The 26875-nt window shown below is 44.2% G+C and overlaps 1 pseudogene; it reads right to left on the reverse strand.

Moving 5' to 3' along the window:
• Positions 1-26875, reverse strand: part of LOC141113381 (protein-glutamine gamma-glutamyltransferase E-like) — a 68901-nt pseudogene that overhangs the window by 23024 nt on the left and 19002 nt on the right.

Raw genomic sequence — 26875 nt, forward strand, 5'->3', positions numbered from 1 at the left:
CCCCTGGCTGCTGACAAAACTGAGGGCCCCACCACGGAGATTAGCTTTTTGGGCATGGTTATTGATTCAATGGCAATGGAATGTAGGTTACCGCAAGGAAAGTTACTGGATCTGCAGACGGAAATAAGGCGGGTCCATGGGATGAAAAAAATACAGCTGAGGGATCTCCAATCTTTGCTTGGTAAGTTGAACTTTGCTTGTAGAATCATACCCATGGGTAGGGTTTTTTGCCGACGGCTGTCTGCAGCTACGGCTGGGGTAAAAGCACCGGCCCATTTCATTAGGCTTACTAAGGATCATCGTGAGGATTTAAAGGTATGGTATCAATTTTTGTCGGAATACAACGGGAGGTCAGTGTGGATGTCTGGTCCGGTAAGCAACTTCGATGTAGAATTAGTTACTGACGCGGCGGGATCTACTGGATATGGGGCGTTCTTTAAGGGTCAATGGAGTGCAGAACCATGGCCAAAATCCTGGGTTGAAGCAGGTTTCCTTCGTAAATTGGTACTATTGGAATTGTTTCCAGTAGTTCTGGCTATGGAATTATGGGGCAAGGCTTGTCAGAATTTAAAGTTGCGGTTGAACTGTGATAATATGGGAGTGGTGCAGGTAGTCAATCGCTTGTCAGCGTCTTCTCAACCTGTCATAAGACTATTGCGACAGTTGGTATTACGGTGCTTGCAATTGAATATTTTTATATATGCTGTGCATATACCTGGGATTGAAAATACGCTGGCTGATTCACTGTCTCGCTTTCAGTGGGACAAGTTCAGGGAATTAACTCCGGCTGCAGAGAAGGAAGGGATTCCTTGCCCGGGTTGGATCTGGGAGCTGGCATTGGAGTCATCGCAGGATGGATACAACAGTCTGTGAGTGAGTCCACATGGTCGGCCTATGTGAAGGTATGGGGTGAATGGTTGAGACTTGTACGGGAATCCGGAGAAAAGGATGACGGGGGAGAGTTGAGATTATTGGTCATTTGTTTTGTGTCCAGGAATATGGAAAATGGGGTGGGGGTATCGTCTATTGGTAAGAAATTGGCGGCGCTGTCGTTTGTTTAAGTTACAGGGGATGGAGGATTGGACGAAGGAATTTTGGGTACGGCAGGCATTAAAAGGGTACCGGAAAGGGCACAAGAAAAAAGATAACCGTAGACCGGTCACTTTTGCCAACCTGTTGGCAATTTGTGATCAGCTAGGGTTGGTGTGCAGCTCAAGTTATGAATGTTTACTTTTTACAGCGGCTTTTTCGCTGGCGTTTTTTGGGGCGTTTCGGGTAGGGGAGTTGGTCAGCCCATCCAAAAAGGAAGCGGGGGGTATTTTGGTGCAAGACGTGCGGGCACGCACGGGAAGTGTGTGTTTATGGCTGAGGAGGTCGAAAACAGACCAATTGGGAAAGGGCATAGATGTGTGGCTGCATGCATTACCGGGATCGCCAGTATGTCCGGTGAGGACGGTTAATGAATTTGGGAAGATTAGACCGGTAGGTGAGGGTCCATTTTTATGTCATGAGAATGGTGCTTACCTTTCAAAGTTTCAGTTTGTGGCGGTGTTTCGAAAATGCTTACCGATGATAGGTTTGGATGAGAAAGCATACGCCTCACACTCCTTCCGCATTGGGGCGGCCACAGAAGCTGCCAGATGCGGGTTGGATGAAGCAGCGGTGCGGAGGATCGGTAGATGGGAATCAAAGAGATTCCGTTCATACATTCGATAATAATAATAATAATAATAATAATAATAATAATAATAATAATAATAATAATAATAATAATAATAATAATAATAATAATAATAATAATAATAATAATAATAATAATAATAATAATAATAATAATAATAATAATAATAATAATAATAATAATAATAATAATAATAATAATAATAATAATAATAATAATAATAATAATAATAATAATAATAATAATAATAATAATAATAATAATAATAATAATAATAATAATAATAATAATAATAATAATAATAATAATAATAATAATAATAATAATAATAATAATAATAATAATAATAATAATAATAATAATAATAATAATAATAATAATAATAATAATAATAATAATAATAATAATAATAATAATAATAATAATAATAATAATAATAATAATAATAATAATAATAATAATAATAATAATAATAATAATAATAATAATAATAATAATAATAATAATAATAATAATAATAATAATAATAATAATAATAATAATAATAATAATAATAATAATAATAATAATAATAATAATAATAATAATAATAATAATAATAATAATAATAATAATAATAATAATAATAATAATAATAATAATAATAATAATAATAATAATAATAATAATAATAATAATAATAATAATAATAATAATAATAATAATAATAATAATAATAATAATAATAATAATAATAATAATAATAATAATAATAATAATAATAATAATAATAATAATAATAATAATAATAATAATAATAATAATAATAATAATAATAATAATAATAATAATAATAATAATAATAATAATAATAATAATAATAATAATAATAATAATAATAATAATAATAATAATAATAATAATAATAATAATAATAATAATAATAATAATAATAATAATAATAATAATAATAATAATAATAATAATAATAATAATAATAATAATAATAATAATAATAATAATAATAATAATAATAATAATAATAATAATAATAATAATAATAATAATAATAATAATAATAATAATAATAATAATAATAATAATAATAATAATAATAATAATAATAATAATAATAATAATAATAATAATAATAATAATAATAATAATAATAATAATAATAATAATAATAATAATAATAATAATAATAATAATAATAATAATAATAATAATAATAATAATAATAATAATAATAATAATAATAATAATAATAATAATAATAATAATAATAATAATAATAATAATAATAATAATAATAATAATAATAATAATAATAATAATAATAATAATAATAATAATAATAATAATAATAATAATAATAATAATAATAATAATAATAATAATAATAATAATAATAATAATAATAATAATAATAATAATAATAATAATAATAATAATAATAATAATAATAATAATAATAATAATAATAATAATAATAATAATAATAATAATAATAATAATAATAATAATAATAATAATAATAATAATAATAATAATAAATATATATATATATATTAATAAATAAATAAATGGAAAATAAATGAAACCCGTATGTTGTATAAGTTGGGTTTTCACATATAGGTAGTGGGTGTTTTTGGTCTGTTGCGTTGGTGATATCACCCTGCCTTGTTGTCTTTTCGTTTCAGATGGAGTGTCTCCACGCCTCGTCTGGATACTGGGACACTCCTACGTTTGTTGGGGGGCAAGGAGAGGTGATGCGAGACCAGATGGGCGCCAGTTAGGCATATCGAGAAGGGAGGCTTTTATCAAGTGGCTGGGGAGACCAGGAATGATGTGGGGCAGAGTGGTTTCAGAGGTGGAACGATTTGCCTGGCTAGATAGACCTCCGGATGTGTTGGTCATACACGCTGGAGGTAACGATTTGGGGGTGAGGACGGTCCGGGACCTGATAGAGGATGTAAAAGCAGATTTGTTGCACTTGCACACTAATTATCCGAACACTTTGTTACTATGGTCTGATATTGTGGCACGAACTTCGTGGCGCAATGCTAGGTCTGTGGTAAGGATTAACAAGGCTCGTATACGTGTCAACAGGGTGGTGGGGAGGTTTTTGGTTCAACAAGGGGGCATGGTGATTCGGCACAGAGAGCTCGAGATAAATGTAGGCCTCTATTTGAGGAGGGATGGGGTCCACCTCACAGATGTGGGGACGGCTCTTTGGACCATGGGTTTGCAGGAAGGAATAGAACGGGCCTTGAGGGTGTGGAGGGGCCCTTAAGGATAAGGTTTCATCCTTTCGGGCTGTGGCTGGTTTGTTGTTGTTGGTCGGTGACGGTAGCGGTAAATAAAAGGTTAAAAGGGGTGGGGGGTCAGCAATAGTATGGCCCCTCCTGTGTATTCCTGAAAGGAATACCGGTATGTTGCACTGTGGGAGGGGGTTGTCTCCGAGCGGTACAGCTGGAGGCCTTATCAGTTTTGAAACATGTTCCTGCAGTGCCCTCTTGTGGATATGTGGTAAACTGGGGTAGCTCTGTCATTGACCAACAGATTGTTTAAAACATGTTGTTTTATCTGAGTTTATATGTTATTCATATTGAAGTTAATATTGGAGGTAATTTTATACAGTTGTTTAATAAAAGGCTGTTATGGCCATTTATACTCCAGATGAAAGGTGTGGTCTCGTTATTTAAGTTGGTAAGAGGGTGGAGTATGGTGGCTAACAGTATGGGTAAAATTGGGGTACATCTGGACTACACTAGTCATGAATTTGAGAAGTTTGTACAGTGCCATTACATAACATTAAGTTACGTTGTATTCCAACTATAACCAATTCTGTTAGTGCTATACCCAGAGCACAGTACAAAAAGATCCCATCTTACCATACACTGTCTGCTGTATCAGGCAATTCTCTGCCATTCTCATCAAAGTACCGATCAACAATGAGATTTCCATCAGTGTCATGAGCAGAAGCAAAGTTTGTGACTACACGTGCAGGGATTCCAAGACATCTGAGCACTAAGAGAAAAATGTGTAAATAGCCAGAGTTTCATTTTTAAGAAAACAGAGCATAAATCAATCCAGATAAAATGTGTACATACTGAGGAGAAAGTGTGTTTTAGTGGAAATTAACCTTATGTTCAAGGAGACAAAATCCACATTGGTATTTTTTTTTGCCACAACCCAAAATAAAGTAAAAAAAAAAAAAAAAAAAAAAAAGAAAAAAAAAGTCAAGGGGCAGCATTTATTACTTTGTTGCAGGAGCCTGTAAAGCATTGCATTAGTGATCAGCAGATTGCTAACGTAGGTCTCCTGTCAAGTGTATCTGCTTCCTCATGGAAGCAGATTTTGGTCTTCCATAACATTTAAAGGATAAACAGCAGTGGTTTTGTTCAAATGCCAGGATCGCCAACAGGCATAAATTGATAGGAGTTTATCCCAATTAAACCAGAACTGATGTGCAGATGTTTTATTGCAGGACTTGTGTTAAAAAGCCCACACATGTACAAACCAGTGCAAAGGACTCCTGCATACACCCAGCATTGTCCATATCTGACAGGTCCACTTTCAGACCATTTACGTAGAATGTAAGTGCTTCCATTCCATTTTGTGGGTTCTTCTCCTCCACTATAATCCCCACTCCAATTTCCAACAATAACTCCATTGTCACCTGGACTGTTAACCTAAAAAAAACAGGAGCAAAAAGGTTACATTTTGCTGAAGCCCAGAGCCCCTGAACAGCCAAATTTCTAAGTTTATATACACACCTAACATGTTTCTAGGTATCTTTGCATGACATGGACCAAAACAAGAAATGGAGGTAACTGGCACAAAACACTGATCATATGCAATGGAAGCCCTATGAGTCATCACATGTATTCATGGGCAACTGAAAATAGGCTATAAAGTCCATGAGACAGGAAAGAGTATGGAAACAAAAAAATAAGGAAAGCCAGACACATACTATCTGTTAGGGCTGTTACTGATTAAAATGTTCACGTTCAATTAAGCGACTCATTACGGTTGATTATAAATGCACAGATACAACTACTTTTAGCTGATTTAGCACAGTTATGGCAACGGCTGAAGCCGGACATCACACATCATAAACTCAGCTTCACCATGCCCATAATTGCAGCCTCACTGTAGTCAGTGCCTGGAATACACAGTCTGCGGGCATCTCCCGCTGAGCTGTGAGAAAATTCCCGCCCTCCTCCTAGATCAGCTGCGTCTATCACACCAGCTGATCTAGGAGAGCGGGACTTCTCATGGCGTGGCCAAAGTTTTCACTCAGCTTGGAGACACACAGCGGGAGATGCCCACAGACTGAATGACATAGTGGAGGAGGGAGCGGAGCACTGCAGCCACAGCTTGGCCCAAAGCAGCCCCAGTGCAGGCAGCCTACCAATCAAAAAAAGTTACCGATTAAGCGAGGAATTAATCTTTAAATTTCCACAGCCCACTATAATATACATAGTCTGGAAAAAAGTCACCCCCCCCCCCCCCCAGACACCATCTCAATGCCTATGGGTGGGGTGCTCCGATCCATCCCATGGACATTGTGCTGCACACAGAACACTGGTGCTGTGAAGCTAAAAAGGCATCCAGAGAAACCGGGAGGGCCAGGATACACACAGGAAAAGTCACTAGTGGACAGGCTACACTCCGAGCTACAGCTCCTTCTAAAGGTGCAATGTCCGTAAGATGGACTGAAGCCCCCCGCCGAGCCCGTTTTATACATTGTTTCTGTGAGCATGACATTGCACTGCTTTCTGCAGCATTTAGAGGAAGACCCATGTTATGTATAGCCGTTCTGCAGTATTCTTCTGAAAGTCCATGGTCACTCCAAGGGGCAGGTTCTTGATGCCCTTGGTTTAAGGAACAGGGGTTGGATGATGGGCAAAAGGAGCAGTGTTGGAATTGCAGATTGCTCCAGTGCTGTCCAGACTTGCCATTTTTCTTCAAGACCCTACCTAATGTTTTCAGGTTTTAGGTCATGGGTGCCCAACCTGTGGCTCTCCAGCTGCTGCAAAACAAGTCCCATGAGGCATTGCAAAGCTGACAGTTACAAGCATAACTCCCAAAGGCAGAGACATGATGGGACTTGTAGTTCAAAGATAGCTGGAGGGCCACAGGTCGAGTACCCATGCTTTAGGGTCTACTAGCAGCAGTACAGTTTCCTATGGGTATGGTTAGGCCCTTCCAGCGTACTCACCATAGCACTTAGTATCCTTGACACATAGGCTGGGTCTCCCCTGCGAGAGATATCTTGAGCAGCACTTCTTCTGTGCTCATTACTACAATCCAGCATTTTTAGGCAGATGTCCAAAATGTCTTTTTCAAACTGAAAAAAAATAAATAAAAAACCCACAATACACAAATCATTTTCCCCATTCTGTTATAAAAACTTTTCAATCAATTCATTCCATTTTCTGATCACTGTATGTATTTGCTCCCTCCCCCTACCCCCCCCCCCCCCCAACCTTGTTTAATGCATATGTAGCAAAGTCTCTAGCCTCCTCCAGTCTAATGAGAACTTTCAGGGCCAAGAGATAGACATCCTTCTGCATGTGGTGGGTTGTGTGGCATAGTGGGTGCAAGGTGGATAGAGTTATTGGGCGCCAGACACTTCTTGGATGTAAAAGGGTTTATTTCTCTTAAGTCCTTTTTATATTTTGAGGGGGAAAGACGGTTAGGGCCAGGATACCCTTAAACAGTTGGTTTCAATTGGCAGATGCCAATAGGAGGACAGCCGTACAGGGAAAGGCCCCCCAGCAAGGTGCCACATCTGCATGTGTGAGATTGCGGTCTCCTTTGGCAACAGTCTAACAGTTCCTAACACAAATCGTTACAGTCCTCTTTACTAAAACTTCTACTTTTAGTTCTTCAGCCCCTTGAGCTCCTGGTCTCATTGGACCCTCCAATTTACTGACACTGAATCCCTGGAGCTCCTCAAAGCTTTGCAGTGGCATCTCACTCAAGCATCACCCACACTTCCCTGCTGGGTCGCTAGCTTGGCACTCCAGATACTTCTCACGCTTCACCCCGCTGACCGGCTCAGTCCCCGGCTTGACTCACAGGGTTACTCGGCAAGCGTCACCTCCGCTGATTGGATCCCTGACGTTTCCCCAATTCTCCACCGTGCCCAGTTAAAATGCTGCTCTGGTACTTGCTTCAGTTACTTACTGTGGTCCCTGGCAAAGGTGATTGGTCCCTTCGTGGTGACAACTTCCCTTCTACCTCCAACCACTGACAGGTTCTCTGGCAGGCAGAACTGTCGCTTATGGTTAGACTGCAAGCCGTAATCCCAACCTTGAGTTGCCCTCTTACAGTACCTGACCGCGAGATTGTGTTTCCAGCGCGATACCATCGCGCTGGTTCTCGGCGACAGGGTACTGTGAATGTCGCGCTGGCTCGCTCATCGGGAAAGGAAAACGTTGTTTTCCTCCCGCGATGAGTGACAGGCAGCGCTGACAGCTGTCTAGTATGAATCCTGAGGCGGGAACACCGCGCCAAATTTTAAATGAAAAAACCTTAGGGGGCGTGGCCCCAGAGTCCCTGCGCATGCTGGGACCATGACGTCGTAAGGGGGCGGGGTTACCACCTATATAAATGGCTCCGCAGCTCGCACACAGCATTCGAGCCAGAGAGAGCGTCGTGTCAACATCGGGGAAGAAGAAAAGAAGAGAAGAAGCGGAGAGACAGCGGCGGCAGACCGGGCCCCTCGCTGGCAATAGAGCTGGAAGAAGATAGCGGCGGGGCCCGGGAGAAGAGGCCGAACACCGGGAGAAGTCGGAAGGAGACCCCCCGAAGTCAGAAGAAGACCCCGGAGCTGACTAATAAATGACTCTTAAAACCTGTGTAGTGTGTTTTTTTATATTGACACTTTTGCCTAGGTGAATGGGTAGGGGTACCATGTACCCTATACTCATTCACACAGGGTGGGGGGCCGGGATCTGGGGGCCCCCTTATTAAGGGGGGCTCCCGGATTCTGATAAGCCCCCCGCCCGCAGACCCCGACAACCAACGACCAGGGTTGTCGGGAAGAGGCCCTTGTCCTCATCAACATGGGGACAAGGTGCTTTGGGGTGGGGGGGCCGCAGGGCGCCCCCCTCCCCCAAGGCACCCACCCCCCCCCCCCCCCCCATGTTGAGGGCATGCGGCCTGGTACGGCCCAGGAGGGGGGGGGGGCGCTCGCTCGTCCCCACCCCCTTTCCTGGCCGGCCGGGCTGCGTGCTCGGATAAGGGTCTGGTATGGATTTGGGGGGGACCCCCACGCCGATTTTTCGGCATAGGGGGTTCCCCTTACAATCCATGCCAGACCTAAGGGCCTGGTATGCCTCCGAGGGGGGAACCCACGCCGGTTTCTTCATTTAAAATTTGGCGCGGTGTTCCCGCCTCAGGATTCATACTAGACAGCTGTCAGCGCTGCCTGTCACTCATCGCGGGAGGAAAACAACGTTTTCCTTTCCCGATGAGTGAGCCATCTCGGCGCTGGCTCCTGCGACGGGGCTCGTAGGTGTCAAATCTCGCCGAGAAGTGTGGCGAGATTGACACAATATCGCGGTCACCTACTGTACTTCTGGATAGGCCATCACACAGCCTGGCAGCCAGATGCCCCGGGATAGGCCCAATCTCCAGCCTAGCAGCCTGGGCATGCACCACATGTCCAACCAGACAGCCATCCAGGTGGCACAGAACACCTGACCTCACCCGAATATATATAGGTTCTCCCAGCAGGCCAAGGGACTCAAGAAACCCTTGCCCGAGATACCCCATATCCTGACTTTGGGTTGCACTTCTCATATAAAGTACCACCAAGTCCCCGGCCACCTAGCAGTAGAAGAGAAAAGTGCAATAAGGCCAAACTTAGGGAGAAATCAATGGATCTCTAGCAATTAACCAGGGTAACTACTCCTGGCAAGTAAATTTGTGAGGAGCTCCCTGACTAAACCCCAGGGTACTACACATACATGCCAAGTAATGTACAAGCGTAGCAGTTATCAATTACCTCTAAGAGCTCACAGTATACTGGCACCCAATTCTTGTTCAAAACACCCCAATTATAGCCATGAACCCAGTCCTCACTCAACTAGCTCACCCCTGCCTCTGGAGGCATTATGCTGCCTTTAGACCCTACAATTACAGCCAAATCCCACACGGGCCCTAAACCATTTAGTAGGCTACATCTGCCAGATTCAGATAATTGTGAATCTTGTGTAGGAGAGATCACTTTATATATCAGGCCAGCAGGTAGGATGAGTATGCTTATTTGAAAGGGGATGTAACCTCAAAATTACCAACTTGGCTGCTATTGTCAATTTTCCCCACTTGATAATGCTGACTGCCTGGGTAGATATCAAGCCAAGGGTAGATGTTCACACCATGAAAAGTTCTCAGCTTTATTAAATCGCCCCACTGTGCTTGGATTGCAACTACCTTAGCTTTTTGCAGGCTATTGAATCCAATTGACTTCTACTTTAAGAAGCTGATGTTTGTCTTATGCAGACTGACTGAGGGAACACTCCCCCCCGTGCTCTCAATCATAAGAAACTATCTGCATATGGCACATACTTTGTGAAATCTATACAATGGCCAGAATTTACTCAGGATTATAAACAAGTTTGTAAATGCCTGCAAGCATTGGCGAGTATGGATTGGCTTATACACATGAATGGCCAGGGGGCAGTAAAAAGTATGACAAATCATACCACAGACCACCACCTATTGTCTCACCAGGTCAGTGCAAAAGCAGATATAGATATAGGAAGCCCTTTTGATGAACTAAAGATCTTACGCCCACCAAGGAAAGATGACCTAGCCTGATTTGTTCATCAGTCACAAGTGAAAGTCAGTTTTGAAACACAGGTTGGTCAGCGTTTCAGGTGTTCTTGTAAACCGCTTTAAAAAGCTCCTAAACCAATAGGTTATAGATTTTGGGCCCCTAAAATGTTACCTGGCCAAAATCCCAGTGTCTCTGTGGAGGGTTTTCGCTTGCACTACCCAAGAAAATGGTTCCACTCTCATTAAGAACATACTCCTTCCTTGCAGCATCATCTTCCATGTACACTGGGTCATCTAGTGGAGGTAAGGAAAGTAATATTGAGGCCATTACTACATGCAATTCAGCAATAACATACTTTGTGGTAGAGTGAAACCTTTAACTGAATGTTTCAGGTCTAATGCCATGCCAAATATTTGACTGAATTAAAAGGAAATTCATGAAGTGTTTTTGGCCTCTAGACATTGGTTTATTTCAACAGGCTAATAAAGGATTCACTTTTATGATAAGCTGAAGATCTGAAAAATTGGAGACGGAGAACCTACTACACAGTCTGACAAGGCTGGATCTAGCAGAGCAGGAAAAAATAAAATTGGAGGAGCACAGTGTCAAGTCTTGTGTTATCTATTCTCTAGCGCCCCATATGGCTGCATCAAAGCACAATTATTGGGAAAGAAAGGAGAAGGAAAACAAAGTTACACTATGCCGTTTAGTGAGGAGAACTCCAGGAGCTGATTGAAGGGACAAAAAATATATATATTTTAGTAGGAGCTGATGATGTCAATCACAGGCTGTGTGCTGGAGATCCTTGCCCATCATCTTTTTCCTCTTGGTGTCAGGAAACTGAACTGAAACCAGAATGATTCATGCTGATAGAGGAGCAGACAGAAATGGCACTGAGCCCTCATTCAAATTGGAGCGAATTGACAAGCCACAGCTCATTGCAGGCAATGGCACCATTCCAATCGGTGCAACAATAGCAGTTCCTGTACTATTTTTTGGACGCGGCTTCAATAGACATCTGTATGAAGCCACACTGAAATGGTGCAATTTCAAAGCCACGTTCAATGTGATTTCATGCATGAAGTTTACAAACCCTTTAATTCCAACATATTAGGTTTACTGTTGTACTAACACAATAATGAGTCTATTTGTGAAATTTTGGTTGTGCGACTTAGATTCTGATGCTCTGCCGCTTCCTCCCTCTTACAACCTGCCACTGTTCCCTTACCCTGTCAAATGGTTAGCATAGAAGATGGAACAGCTACATAAATAACCCAGGGAACAATTACATATTTTAGTATAGAGATTAACTAGATGTATGCATTTTGCACATACCTACACACCAGGGGTTGAAAAGTAGCATGTATGCCCCACAGCTGTGGAATACATCACTCTGTCCACTCTTGCTCAGAAAACCCAGAAGGTAACGTCCAATAGCTGCATCAGCCGGTGACTTGATAGTGATTACCATGGAGTGGTCAATGTTGGTTTTGGAGGTAGCATGCCAAGATTTTTCATTGCTGGAGCCAAGTATTATTTTGGAGCTTGGGAGGCCTGTTAATTACAAGATAACAGTAATTCTGTTGGTAGATGTTGAAGTTATTGTACACTTAATATTCTTTATTAAACTATACCTTATTCATTTGGAGTAAATATATGAAAAAAAAAAAAAAAAAAAAAACCACACACCCCACACACTTTGCATTGGAGTTGAGTTGCCAGTAGCGATGGGCGAACAGTTTGGCCCGAGCATTAGTTCGGGCCGAACTGTCATTGTTTGGACATTCAGCAAACATCCGAACAAACGGGTCATTCAACGGTTTGTTCGGGCCTCCCGAACCAACCACAATGCATTGGGGCATTGAATAATGCATTGCAAGCCCTGATTGGCTGAAGCAGTAAAAGCGTCAGCCAAGCAGGGCACAGAGCACTGTCAGTCATGATTGGACACTGTCTTCCTGACTTTATTCAATCATGGCTCATTCCCACCCCACAGTATAAAAGTATTCTTTCAATGGCAGACGTTTTCAGTGTGATTTTGGTGTGGAGAGATAGAACGGGGCTCTGTTCAGTTAGTGTACTATACAGTGCTATTTTGCTTCAATTGTCAGTGTAGAATATTAGTTTAGTGTCAGTCTAGGATAGTGTGAGTGTAGTGAGGACCATCATTCAGCTTTGCATAGTGTCCAGCAAGAGTAGGGACAGCTCAGATAGTTTCAGTGTAGTGAGACCGTGTCAATAATCTTGACATTAGTATATAGCTAGAGTAGAGACAGTTCAGATAGCTTCAGTGTAGTGACGGTTGAACACCGTCTGATTGCGTTACTGCCAGTTTAACGACATGGTTTTGCGTGCGTTACTGTAACACCATACAGTTTTGTGCATCAGTATGTTTGGCACATTATATTGCAGTATATTGTATCCGTGGAGTGTGTCTGTAGTGCGATTACTCAAATTAAAGGGCACCAAACACCTCTTTACATTGATTAAAGTGCATCTATGTACAGATTTCATCTTCTTTACATTTGCTTATAAGCACCGCCCTCTCCCAATAACATCTGGGAGAACAAGGAGAGGCGGATGTTCCCTTGGCATTGTAAGGGGGCCAGCAGGCCGCTTAGCTTTGAGGGTGTTGAAGAATGTTTTTGGTATAGGTTTCATGGGCACAATTAACACCCAAAGACCAAATTTTTCTGACAGGTGCATATCATAGCAAATTTTTTTGTCTTCAAGGGCAGCTATATAGGGTTACGGTGGGAAGGGGCCCCAACACCCAAAGAGTAATTTTTCTGCACCTGTTTGACAGGTGCATATCATTGCAATTTTTTACAGCAAGGCAAATTCTTGCCTTCATCGAGATGCTCTATAGGGTTACGGTGGGAATAGTAAAGAGTAATTTTTCTGCACCTGTTACTTCTATCCAAAGAGACACCAGAATGTATCCAAAAAAACAAAACAAAAAACCTCTAATCTTGTTCCCAGTGCACTACATTGTGGCCTCATACACACTGTCTGCTGAGCAAAATAAAGGCAGCTTGCAGGAAAATGACATTTTTGTTGGCTTTATAAATTCAATTATTGCTGCAGCAGATTCTAGGCATGGTACAGATCTGCCACTTAACAGTTAGACTAAGGGCATCTCTCTCTCAAAAATGACTTCACAAGCTTTGTTGATCCATGTCCCCCAGGGCAGGACCCCTATAACCATTGTATGCCTAATTACTTGCATTTAAGCCTTAAAAATGGGCACTTGATATTTGGCATTCGGGTCCCATTGACTTTAATGGGTCAGAATTTTTGCGATGTTCGTAAGTTCTGGTCCGAACAGGGGGTCCATTCGGCCCATCCCTAGTTGCCAGCAGACTTGAGGGAGATGCCCTCAAAACACATCATAACAAACCACTGAGCACTGCAAAGGAAGGGCCTGAGACTCATGCTACCAGCCCATTTTTGGATTGTCTCTCCATAGAGCCCTGCAGGCAATCAGCAGGAATGGGACGTTTGTGTGTGCAGCCTTGCTTTCCCATATCTGCTGATAACAGTGAACGAAGAGTTTCCAGGCATACTAAATTATCTTAATGACAAAAGTCCAAGGTGCACACCCCACCAAGATTATGCGTGCAATTCTTGTTTTTCTGAATACTTTAATTCTCTCCCTCCCCCACCCAAGATTGCCCTTCATCCCCTTATGCAGATCAACAGAGAAAGCTGCATCAGCATTAAAAATCTCCCCAAAACTGTGCCGCCCCCCCCCCCCCCCCCTCCATTTTGGCTAGAGTAAGGGAGTGTTATAGCCCCCTGTCTTCTCCCAGGAACTGTCTCATTGCAGAGATTTCCCTTTACTTCCTCTCCTATAACCAAACAGGAAGTGAGGGGAACCCCTGTAAATTAAGGGGATTCCCAGAAATAGTGCCCCCATTGGAATATTACCCTCTTTTCTGGGGGCACCATTTTGGGATTTTGACAATTATAAAAATAGACAGAGTGCAGTTCCCAAATAAACCCCCCCCCCCCCCATATATTTCAGTTATATACTTTGAGGTTGTACTATGCTCAGAAAAAGCTTCTATAATTTGTTTTGATTAGGCGTTACAGTGCATGGATAGCCGAGAGCCAAGACTTGATAACATAGGGAAAAGTAAAAACACCATCAGGTTTTTTTTTTTTACTGTATGGATTCAGCTAGGGAGAGTTCCATTTTCTTCTGGTCTTGAACATACAGGACGCAAAAATCTCCCCAAAATGATGTTTAATTCCCATCTAAGGCACTTGTAACCAGAACATTTGTCCCCAGACAAGATTTGCTTTTATCTCTCTCATGACAACTCTAAAATGTAGAATAACCCCACACTTTACAGTTTAAGCAGGCAGGACTACTGTACTTCCCTGCCCTTCTGTCATAGTTAATGATTTTAATCTGTTTGCATATTGTAATTTTTATAGCATTGACTACCACCAAATGCATTACCTGTCTGAGTCCACCATTTCAGGTTGTCTTCAGGTTGCACAGCCCTGTTGAACATGACTTTCATGCTGAATGGCTCACCTCTCCTTACGACAAGCTTTTCAGTCATGAACTCATTGGTCCTATGTGCAATAGTATTTGAGGCTCGTTGAAGGTCCAGGTGTAGAACCTGTAAGGCTAAAAAGCAAAACATCCAATGCACTTTTTAGAATGTTAAACAGTTCTCACTGCACTCTGGTATCCCCAAAAACCCAGGCTACAAATAGCTACCAGGGTACATTTTTTTCCCCCCCTCCCATTTGCCCCCCACATTTCTGTTGTCTTCCATATACTATGGAGGGGGGAACCCACTGGGCAACAGGAAGGAGGCAGGCCAGAAGAGCAACCAGAGAGCTGTAAAAGTTGAAGATTCTGGATGAATTCTAAAAACATACCTCAAAGAATTAGAACTTTACTTCTTGCCCTCCGTTGAATAATGTCAAGAGGAAATATGAGCCACACTCCAAAATGTTGTAATGCTATAAACCAGGTAAGTTTCAGAACAAGTCTACACTTTATAATTTAAGATTTAGCTCTCACAATGAGCCATTACAAGAAATTCACCTTTTGAAGGGTATGTATGTAGTTGGACTGGTGTCTTTTTTCAAACTCACCTACTATGTAACATAATAGTAGCCATCAGGGACCATTCACAGCATGTGCATTGGAATGTGTTGCGCAATACAGAGTCAACACAATGACTACATTGGATCACAAATAATGCAGTGCTGCTTTAAGGTTAAGAAAATAAAAGTATTTTTTTTTTTTGGGGGGGGGGGGGGGGAGGTGGAACAAACACAGCACCTTAAAGGGGGATGATAAACCTATTTTTTTACCCTCAAGACCCTGCAGAATTGTTTTATCACACAACAAATTTGGTCTGCCACATCAGACTCAGCTACTGTACATCAATCTATTCTGTGAGTTGGGAGTATAATGCACCTTGGGTTGAGAAACCTTTTTAGGTACAGGTATCAGCTAATAGTGTCTTGGCAAACAGTGGCAAGTTTATTTGTGCAATTTACAGGTACACATCTATGTCAGACCCCGTCCACCCTCACCAATTTCAACTACCCAGACAAATAGCTGGACAAACTCACACTGCATTATCACTCAGTGCTTCAGAGAAAAATATATTTTCAACAAAATCTAGCAATGTCTCAGCTCTTCCTACACCTTGGCAATCCTAGCTAACCTACTGCTAGACAACCTTCCCACAGTGTTTTTGCTTTACTAACCCTTTGTTGCACCAGGCATGCTTACTTCACTCCCCAGGTTGCAGAGCACTGACTATGGGTGTTCCAGGTGAGCTTAAATTGCCTAAAACGGAGAGGTGCAAAACCTGAAGTGGAGCCTTCTAATCTTGAGCAGGAGACCCAGACTAACACATAAAAGCATTTGACTCTTTTTTTTCACAAAGAGTCCATTTAGTTTGATAAGAGTTTGACTATGCCACAGGTGGCGGAAAACATGAGGTGTCGGTGCGTTTAACTATTAGCATTATGACATCCATCATTTTGACCCAGTGATATTTGCATCATTTGGGATTGTTTATCTCACTCGCACATTTATTTGGACTTTCCATTTTTCATTTATTTATATGACTTATCACTGTTCATTAGGGATGAGCTTCGTGTTCGAGTCGAACCCATGTTCGACTCGAACATCGGCTGTTCGATCGTTCGCCGAATTGCGAACGATATGGGCCGTTCGCGCCAAATTCGTGTGGCACGTCACGGCCCATAATTCACTGCGGCATCGCAGTGCATTGCTTGCTGATGATTGGCCAAGCATGCACTATGACCCGCATGCTTGGCCAATCACAGCGCCGCCTTAACAGAGAGCCATAATTGGCCAAAGCCAAGGAGGCTTTGGCCAATTATGGCTCAGGGGATTTAGTACACGCCCCACACTATATAAGGCCGCCTGCACGGCGGCCCTGTGCAGTGTGTTCCGGTGGGCTTAGAGAGAGAGAGAGACAGTGTCATTTCATTTGAGTTAGCTAGATTAGGCAGGACAGTCAGTCAGTTAGCTGCACTTAAAGTGTATTGTGTATATATATATGCATCCCAGGTGTTGCATATATATATATATATACACTGTATTCAGTTTAGCTAGATCCGTTCCTGTTATCTTCTAGACTATTTACATTTAGTGCAGTGCGTCCTGCTCACAGTGTTCAGCTAGATCCGTTCCTGTTATATTCCTACTGACAGGCAGGCTTGTCTTGTTACAGTATTTTGAAGAAAATTACTGGTGTTCTTTTGATCCTATTAGTACCACAGTCAGGCAGCTAGACTATTTACATTTAGTGCAGTGCGTCCTGCTCACAGTGTTCAGCTAGATCCGTTCCTGTTATCTTCTTACTGACAGGCAGGCTTGTCTTGTTACAGTATTTTAAAGAAAATTGCTGGTGTTCTTTTGATCCTATTAGTACCACAGTCAGGCAGCTAGACTATTTACAGTTAGTGCAGTGCGTCCTGCCCACAGTGTTCTGCTAAACCTACAAGTAAGTGGGGTGCGTCCTGCTCACAGTGTTCAGCTAAACCTACAAGTTAGTGGGGTGCGTCCACCTCACAGTGTTCAGCTAAACCTACAAGCTAGTGGGGTGCGTCCTGCTCACAGTGTTCAGCTAGATCCGTTTCTGTTATCTTCTTACTGACAGGCAGGCTTGTCTTGTTACAGTAAATACAGCTACCTGAAGAAAATTGCTGGTGTTCTTTTGATCCTATTAGTACCACAGTCAGGCAGCTAGACTATTTACAGTTAGTGCAGTGCGTCCTGCTCACAGTGTTCTGCTAAACCTACAAGTTAGTGGGGTGCGTCCTGCTCACAGTGTTCAGCTAAACCTACAAGTTAGTGGGGTGCGTCCACCTCACAGTGTTCAGCTAAACCTACAAGCTAGTGGGGTGCGTCCTGCTCACAGTGTTCAGCTAGATCCGTTTCTGTTATCTTCTTACTGACAGGCAGGCTTGTCTTGTTACAGTAAATACAGCTACCTGAAGAAAATTGCTGGTGTTCTTTTGATCCTATTAGTACCACAGTCAGGCAGCTAGACTATTTACAGTTAGTGCAGTGCGTCCTGCTCACAGTGTTCTGCTAAACCTACAAGTTAGTGGGGTGCGTCCTGCTCACAGTGTTCAGCTAAACCTACAAGTTAGTGGGGTGCGTCCACCTCACAGTGTTCAGCTAAACCTACAAGCTAGTGGGGTGCGTCCTGCTCACAGTGTTCAGCTAGATCCGTTCCTGTTATCTTCTTACTGACAGGCAGGCTTGTCTTGTTACAGTAAATACAGCTACCTGAAGAAAATTGCTGGTGTTCTTTTGATCCTATTAGTACCACAGTCAGGCAGCTAGACTATTTACAGTTAGTGCAGTGCATCCTGCTCACAGTGTTCTGCTAAACCTACAAGTTAGTGGGGTGCGTCCTGCTCACAGTGTTCAGCTAAACCTACAAGTTAGTGGGGTGCGTCCACCTCACAGTGTTCAGCTAAACCTACAAGCTAGTGGGGTGCGTCCTGCTCACAGTGTTCAGCTAGATCCGTTCCTGTTATCTTCTTACTGACAGGCAGGCTTGTCTTGTTACAGTATTTTAAAGAAAATTGCTGGTGTTCTTTTGATCCAATTAGTACCACAGTCAGGCAGCTAGACTATTTACAGTTAGTGCAGTGCGTCCTGCTCACAGTGTTCTGCTAAACCTACAAGTTAGTGGGGTGTGTCCTGCTCACAGTGTTCAGCTAAACCTACAAGTTAGTGGGGTGTGTCCACCTCACAGTGTTCAGCTAAACCTACAAGCTAGTGGGGTGCGTCCTGCTCACAGTGTTCAGCTAGATCCGTTCCTGTTATCTTCTTACTGACAGGCAGGCTTGTCTTGTTACAGTAAATACAGCTACCTGAAGAAAATTGCTGGTGTTCTTTTGATCCTATTAGTACCACAGTCAGGCAGCTAGACTATTTACAGTTAGTGCAGTGCGTCCTGCTCACAGTGTTCTGCTAAACCTACAAGTTAGTGGGGTGCGTCCTACTCACAGTGTTCAGCTAAACCTACAAGTTAGTGGGGTGCGTCCACCTCACAGTGTTCAGCTAAACCTACAAGCTAGTGGGGTGCGTCCTGCTCACAGTGTTCAGCTAGATCCGTTCCTGTTATCTTCTTACTGACAGGCAGGCTTGTCTTGTTACAGTAAATACAGCTACCTGAAGAAAATTGCTGGTGTTCTTTTGATCCTATTAGTACCACAGTCAGGCAGCTAGACTATTTACAGTTAGTGCAGTGCGTCCTGCTCACAGTGTTCTGCTAAACCTACAAGTTAGTGGGGTGCGTCCTGCTCACAGTGTTCAGCTAAACCTACAAGTTAGTGGGGTGCGTCCACCTCACAGTGTTCAGCTAAACCTACAAGCTAGTGGGGTGCGTCCTGCTCACAGTGTTCAGCTAGATCCGTTTCTGTTATCTTCTTACTGACAGGCAGGCTTGTCTTGTTACAGTAAATACAGCTACCTGAAGAAAATTGCTGGTGTTCTTTTGATCCTATTAGTACCACAGTCAGGCAGCTAGACTATTTACAGTTAGTGCAGTGCGTCCTGCTCACAGTGTTCTGCTAAACCTACAAGTTAGTGGGGTGCGTCCTGCTCACAGTGTTCAGCTAAACCTACAAGTTAGTGGGGTGCGTCCACCTCACAGTGTTCAGCTAAACCTACAAGCTAGTGGGGTGCGTCCTGCTCACAGTGTTCAGCTAGATCCGTTCCTGTTATCTTCTTACTGACAGGCAGGCTTGTCTTGTTACAGTAAATACAGCTACCTGAAGAAAATTGCTGGTGTTCTTTTGATCCTATTAGTACCACAGTCAGGCAGCTAGACTATTTACAGTTAGTGCAGTGCGTCCTGCTCACAGTGTTCTGCTAAACCTACAAGTTAGTGGGGTGCGTCCTGCTCACAGTGTTCAGCTAAACCTACAAGTTAGTGGGGTGCGTCCACCTCACAGTGTTCAGCTAAACCTACAAGCTAGTGGGGTGCGTCCTGTTCACAGTGTTCAGCTAGATCCGTTCCTGTTATCTTCTTACTGACAGGCAGGCTTGTCTTGTTACAGTATTTTAAAGAAAATTGCTGGTGTTCTTTTGATCCTATTAGTACCACAGTCAGGCAGCTAGACTATTTACAGTTAGTGCAGTGCGTCCTGCTCACAGTGTTCTGCTAAACCTACAAGTTAGTGGGGTGCGTCCTGCTCACAGTGTTCAGCTAAACCTACAAGTTAGTGGGGTGTGTCCACCTCACAGTGTTCAGCTAAACCTACAAGCTAGTGGGGTGCGTCCTGCTCACAGTGTTCAGCTAGATCCGTTCCTGTTATCTTCTTACTGACAGGCAGGCTTGTCTTGTTACAGTATTTTAAAGAAAATTACTGATGTTCTTTTGATCCTATTAGTACCACAGTCAGACAGCTAGACTATTTACAGTTAGTGCAGTGCGTCCTGCTCACAGTGTTCTGCTAAACCTACAAGTTAGTGGGGTGCGTCCTGCTCACAGTGTTCAGCTAAACCTACAAGTTAGTGGGGTGCGTCCACCTCACAGTGTTCAGCTAAACCTACAAGCTAGTGGGGTGCGTCCTGCTCACAGTGTTCAGCTAGATCCGTTTCTGTTATCTTCTTACTGACAGGCAGGCTTGTCTTGTTACAGTAAATACAGCTACCTGAAGAAAATTGCTGGTGTTCTTTTGATCCTATTAGTACCACAGTCAGGCAGCTAGACTATTTACAGTTAGTGCAGTGCGTCCTGCTCACAGTGTTCTGCTAAACCTACAAGTTAGTGGGGTGCGTCCTGCTCACAGTGTTCAGCTAAACCTACAAGTTAGTGGGGTGCGTCCACCTCACAGTGTTCAGCTAAACCTACAAGCTAGTGGGGTGCATCCTGCTCACAGTGTTCAGCTAGATCCGTTCCTGTTATCTTCTTACTGACAGACAGGCTTGTCTTGTTACAGTAAATACAGCTACCTGAAGAAAATTGCTGGTGTTCTTTTGATCCTATTAGTACCACAGTCAGGCAGCTAGAATATTTACAGTTAGTGCAGTGCGTCCTGCTCACAGTGTTCTGCTAAACCTACAAGTTAGTGGGGTGCGTCCTGCTCACAGTGTTCAGCTAAACCTACAAGTTAGTGGGGTGCGTCCACCTCACAGTGTTCAGCTAAACCTACAAGCTAGTGGGGTGCATCCTGCTCACAGTGTTCAGCTAGATCCGTTCCTGTTATCTTCTTACTGACAGGCAGGCTTGTCTTGTTACAGTATTTTAAAGAAAATTGCTGGTGTTCTTTTGATCCTATTAGTACCACAGTCAGGCAGCTAGACTATTTACAGTTAGTGCAGTGCGTCCTGCTCACAGTGTTCTGCTAAACCTACAAGTTAGTGGGGTGCGTCCTGCTCACAGTGTTCAGCTAAACCTACAAGTTAGTGGGGTGCGTCCACCTCACAGTGTTCAGCTAAACCTACAAGCTAGTGGGGTGCGTCCTGCTCACAGTGTTCAGCTAGATCCGTTCCTGTTATCTTCTTACTGACAGGCAGGCTTGTCTTGTTACAGTATTTTAAAGAAAATTACTGATGTTCTTTTGATCCTATTAGTACCACAGTCAGACAGCTAGACTATTTACAGTTAGTGCAGTGCGTCCTGCTCACAGTGTTCTGCTAAACCTACAAGTTAGTGGGGTGCGTCCTGCTCACAGTGTTCAGCTAAACCTACAAGTTAGTGGGGTGCGTCCACCTCACAGTGTTCAGCTAAACCTAAAAGCTAGTGGGGTGCGTCCTGCTCACAGTGTTCAGCTAGATCCGTTTCTGTTATCTTCTTACTGACAGGCAGGCTTGTCTTGTTACAGTAAATACAGCTACCTGAAGAAAATTGCTGGTGTTCTTTTGATCCTATTAGTACCACAGTCAGGCAGCTAGAATATTTACAGTTAGTGCAGTGCGTCCTGCTCACAGTGTTCTGCTAAACCTACAAGTTAGTGGGGTGCGTCCTGCTCACAGTGTTCAGCTAAACCTACAAGTTAGTGGGGTGCGTCCACCTCACAGTGTTCAGCTAAACCTACAAGCTAGTGGGGTGCATCCTGCTCACAGTGTTCAGCTAGATCCGTTCCTGTTATCTTCTTACTGACAGGCAGGCTTGTCTTGTTACAGTATTTTAAAGAAAATTGCTGGTGTTCTTTTGATCCTATTAGTACCACAGTCAGGCAGCTAGACTATTTACAGTTAGTGCAGTGCGTCCTGCTCACAGTGTTCTGCTAAACCTACAAGTTAGTGGGGTGCGTCCTGCTCACAGTGTTCAGCTAAACCTACAAGTTAGTGGGGTGCGTCCACCTCACAGTGTTCAGCTAAACCTACAAGCTAGTGGGGTGCGTCCTGCTCACAGTGTTCAGCTAGATCCGTTCCTGTTATCTTCTTACTGACAGGCAGGCTTGTCTTGTTACAGTATTTTAAAGAAAATTACTGATGTTCTTTTGATCCTATTAGTACCACAGTCAGACAGCTAGACTATTTACAGTTAGTGCAGTGCGTCCTGCTCACAGTGTTCTGCTAAACCTACAAGTTAGTGGGGTGCGTCCTGCTCACAGTGTTCAGCTAAACCTACAAGTTAGTGGGGTGCGTCCACCTCACAGTGTTCAGCTAAACCTAAAAGCTAGTGGGGTGCGTCCTGCTCACAGTGTTCAGCTAGATCCGTTTCTGTTATCTTCTTACTGACAGGCAGGCTTGTCTTGTTACAGTAAATACAGCTACCTGAAGAAAATTGCTGGTGTTCTTTTGATCCTATTAGTACCACAGTCAGGCAGCTAGACTATTTACAGTTAGTGCAGTGCGTCCTGCTCACAGTGTTCTGCTAAACCTACAAGTTAGTGGGGTGCGTCCACCTCACAGTGTTCAGCTAAAGCTACCTGTAGAAGGTTGGTGGTGTTCTCATACTACAGGCAGGCAGTTGATTTTGCTAGCTGCAGTATCAGTATATATATATATATATATATATATATATATATATATATATATATATATATCCCAGCTTAGTGCAGCTACAGGCCATTAGTATGTCTGGAAGGCCAAGAAGGAGAGGCAGACAGTCACAAGCCAATAAGAGAGGGCAAGCAGGCTCTGTGTCTAGTGCTGGTCGTGGAGACGGTGCATCCTCATCAGCACGTGGCCATGGGACACGCTTGGCCTTTTTTTCGGCAGCTGGCCATGTTGAGCCGCAATATGCGGAAGACTTGGTCGAGTGGATGACCAAGCCGTCCTCATCCTCCTCATCCTCTCTCACCCATGCCCAGGGTACTTTGTCTGGCAAAGCAGCGGCCTCTTCCCTCGGCTCAATGTCATCAGTGACTCCTTCCCTAGCCCCACCATGTCCTCCTGAGGAGTCCCTCGAACTGTTTGACCACAGTGTTGGGTACATGCTCCAGGAGGATGCCCAGCGTTTGGAAGGCTCTGATGATGATACTGAGCTCGATGAAGGCAGTAACACGAGCACGGACAGAGGGGGTGCCCAAGAAGGACAGCAATCTGGCAGTCATGCTCCCCCTGCTGCAGCATACTGCCAGGTTTGCTCCAGTGATGAGGAGGGAGGGGATGATGAGGTCACTGACTCAACGTGGGTGCCTGATAGGAGAGAGGAGGAGGAGGAGGAGGCGGCACATCACCAACGAGGCAGGATGCCCTCCAGGGGCCAGCCTAAGGGCAGCACATTGACTGCATCACACCCCAAAGCTCCACATGTGCAGGGCGCTGCAGTCTCTGCGCGTTATTCAAAAAGTTCTTTGGTGTGGGCCTTTTTTGAGACGAGTGCATCAGATCGCACCGCTGCTATTTGCAACATATGTCTCAAGCGTATCTCGCGTGGCCAAAACATCTCCCGCTTGGGTACCACATGCTTGACCAGACATATGTTGACCTGCCATGCAGTTCGTTGGCAAGCGTATCTAAAAGACCCACACCAAAGAACAAAGAGGACCTCTGCTTGCTCCTCATCAGCTGAGATTTCCAACCCCACTAGACCTTCAGTCCTCTCTGAGACCTGCACTGAGAGGAATGAAGGTGTAGAATTAGGTGTGTCACAGCCACGTACTTGTGGGCAATCTGATTTTGGTACACCGACGTCAGATTGTACCAGGCAAATTTCCCTGCCCCAGCTGCTGCACCGCCGAAAGAAGTTTGCTCCCAGCCATCCACATGCCCAACGGTTGAATGCTAGCTTGGCAAAATTGCTAGCACTTCAACTGCTGCCTTTTCAGTTGGTAGACTCTGCCCCCTTCCGTGAGTTTGTGGAATGTGCGGTTCCTCAGTGGCAGGTACCCAAACGCCACTTTTTCTCACGGAAGGCGATTCCGGCTCTCTACCAGCATGTGGAAGGCAATGTCCATGCCTCGCTGGACAGGGCGGTCAGCGGTAAGGTGCATATTACCGCTGACTCATGGTCCAGCAGGCATGGACAGGGACGTTACCTAAGTTTCACGGCGCATTGGGTGACTCTGCTGGCAGCTGGGAAGGATGCAGGACAAGGTGCAGTAGTGTTGGAGGTTGTTCCGCCACCACGCCTCCAAAATGCTAATGATTGTGACACACCTCTCTCCTCCACCCCCTCCTCTTCTTCTTCCTCGGAACCAGCGGTGCTCCGTAGTCGTTCAAGGGGCTACGCAAGTACGCAGGCCAAAAGATGCCATGCGGTGCTTGAGCTGGTGTGCTTGGGGGACAGGAGCCACACTGGGGCAGAGGTTCTGTCAGCTCTGCAGGGGCAGGTTCAGAGGCGGTTGACGCTACGCCAACTTAAGGCAGGAATGGTGGTTTGCGACAATGGCACAAACCTCCTCTCTGCCCTCCGACAGGGACAAATGACCCATGTGCCCTGTTTGGCTCACGTCCTTAACTTGGTGGTGCAGCGGTTCTTGGGCAGGTACCCGGGCTTACAGGATGTCCTGAGGCAGGCCAGGAAAGTCTGTGTGCATTTCCGCCGGTCATATAATGCCAGTGCTCGGCTGACGGACCTCCAAAAGGAGTTTAACCTGCCCAAGAACCGCCTAATCTGTGACATGCCCACCAGGTGGAACTCAACGTTGGCCATGCTGCAGCGGCTGCACACGCAGCAGAGGGCCATCAATGAGTACCTGTGCGACTATGGCACCAGGACAGGGTCAGGGGAGCTTGTTTTTTTTTCCCCACGCCAGTGGGCCATGATCAGGGATGCATGCACTGTCCTGTCACTATTTGAGGAGGCCACGAGGATGGTGAGCAGTGACAGTGCATGCATCAGTGACACTGTCCCCCTTGTCCACCTGTTGGAGCACACGCTGCGTGGAATAATGGACAGGGCACTTGAGGCAGAACAGAGGCAGGAAGAGGAGGACTTCCTTAGCTCTCAAGGCCCCCTTTATCCAGACAGTGTTCCTGCGTGCCCGCTGATCACTCAGGAAGAGGACGAGGAGGAAGAGGAGGAGGAGGAGGAGGAAGATTGTGTCAGTATGGAGGTGGAGCCTGGCACTCAGCATCAGCAGCAGTCTTTAAGGGATCAGTCCCAAGAAACACATGGACTTGTACGTGGCTGGGAGGAGGTGGCTGCGGACCATGTCGTCCTTAGTGACCCAGAAGACTCCGGGCCGAATGCCTCAGCAAACCTACGCTGCATGGCCTCCCTGATCCTGCAAAGCCTGCGTAAGGATCCTCGTATTCGTGGTATCAAGGAGAAGGACCAATACTGGCTGGCAACCCTCCTTGATCCACGTTACAAGGGTAAGGTTGCGGACCTTATCTTGCCATCACAGAGGGAGCAGAGGATGAAACATCTTCGGGAGGCCTTGCAGAAAGGTCTGTGCAACGCGTTCCCAGAGACTGGGAGGTTACAAACTCCTGTTTCTGGACAACGTGTTGCTGAGGCTTCGGTCAGTCAAAGAAGGAGCGGTGGAGAAGGTGGCCGTCTGACCGATGCGTTCAGACAATTTTTTGGTCCACAGCCCCAAGGTATGATCGGTTCCAGCAACCATCGCCAGCGTCTGTTTTACATGGTGCAGGAATACCTAGGGGCAAGATCAGACTTGGACACCTTTCCCACCGAAAATCCTCTGGGTCTTGAGGAAGGATCACTGGCCAGAGCTTGCACAGTATGCAATTGAGCTACTGGCCTGTCCTGCATCCAGCGTTCTTTCGGAACGCACATTCAGTGCTGCTGGAGGCGTGGTAACCGATCACAGGGTGCGTCTGTCCACTGACTCGGTCGATCGACTGACCTTCATAAAAATGAATGAGTCTTGGATCACCACCAGCTACCAAGCACCTGATGCTGATGTAACCGAATAATTTTTTTTGAAATCTCAGATCCCTTCAAAGACTGACTATGCTGATGCTGAGTGACTATCCCTGAGTAATTATCCTCTTCCTCCTCAATCATCACGCTGATAGCTTGTAAGAACATTTTTGGTTCTGGGTGCCACCACCAGTGCCTAAGGCACAATTTTTCAGCCCCTGTTTAACAGGGGCGTGTAATTACGATTTTTGATGTAATACTTTGCAGCAGGGCTCGTTCCTGCATTCCAACTAGAGTGTCTGTGAGGGGTTGCAGTGTTGTGGCACCAGCACCAGTGCCTTAGGCCCAATTTTTCAGCCCTTGTTTAACAGGGGCGTGTAATTACAATTTTTGATGCAATACTTTGCAGCAGGGCTCGTTCCTGCATTCCAACTAGAGTGTCTGTGAGGGGTTGCAGTGTTGTGGCACCAGCACCAGTGCCTAAGGCCTAATTTTTCAGCTCCTGTTCAACAGGGGCATGTAATTAGAATTCTTGATCTAATATTTCACAGCAGAGCCCTGTGAGGGCTTACAGTGTTGTGGCCACAGCAACACCTAAGGCCCAAATTTCTGCTGAGTATATAGGGCAGGACCCTACTTTCAAACAACTAACTTACA

Source organism: Aquarana catesbeiana, linkage group LG12 (assembly GCF_042186555.1).
Source record: "Aquarana catesbeiana isolate 2022-GZ linkage group LG12, ASM4218655v1, whole genome shotgun sequence".
NCBI lineage: Eukaryota > Metazoa > Chordata > Amphibia > Anura > Ranidae > Aquarana > Aquarana catesbeiana.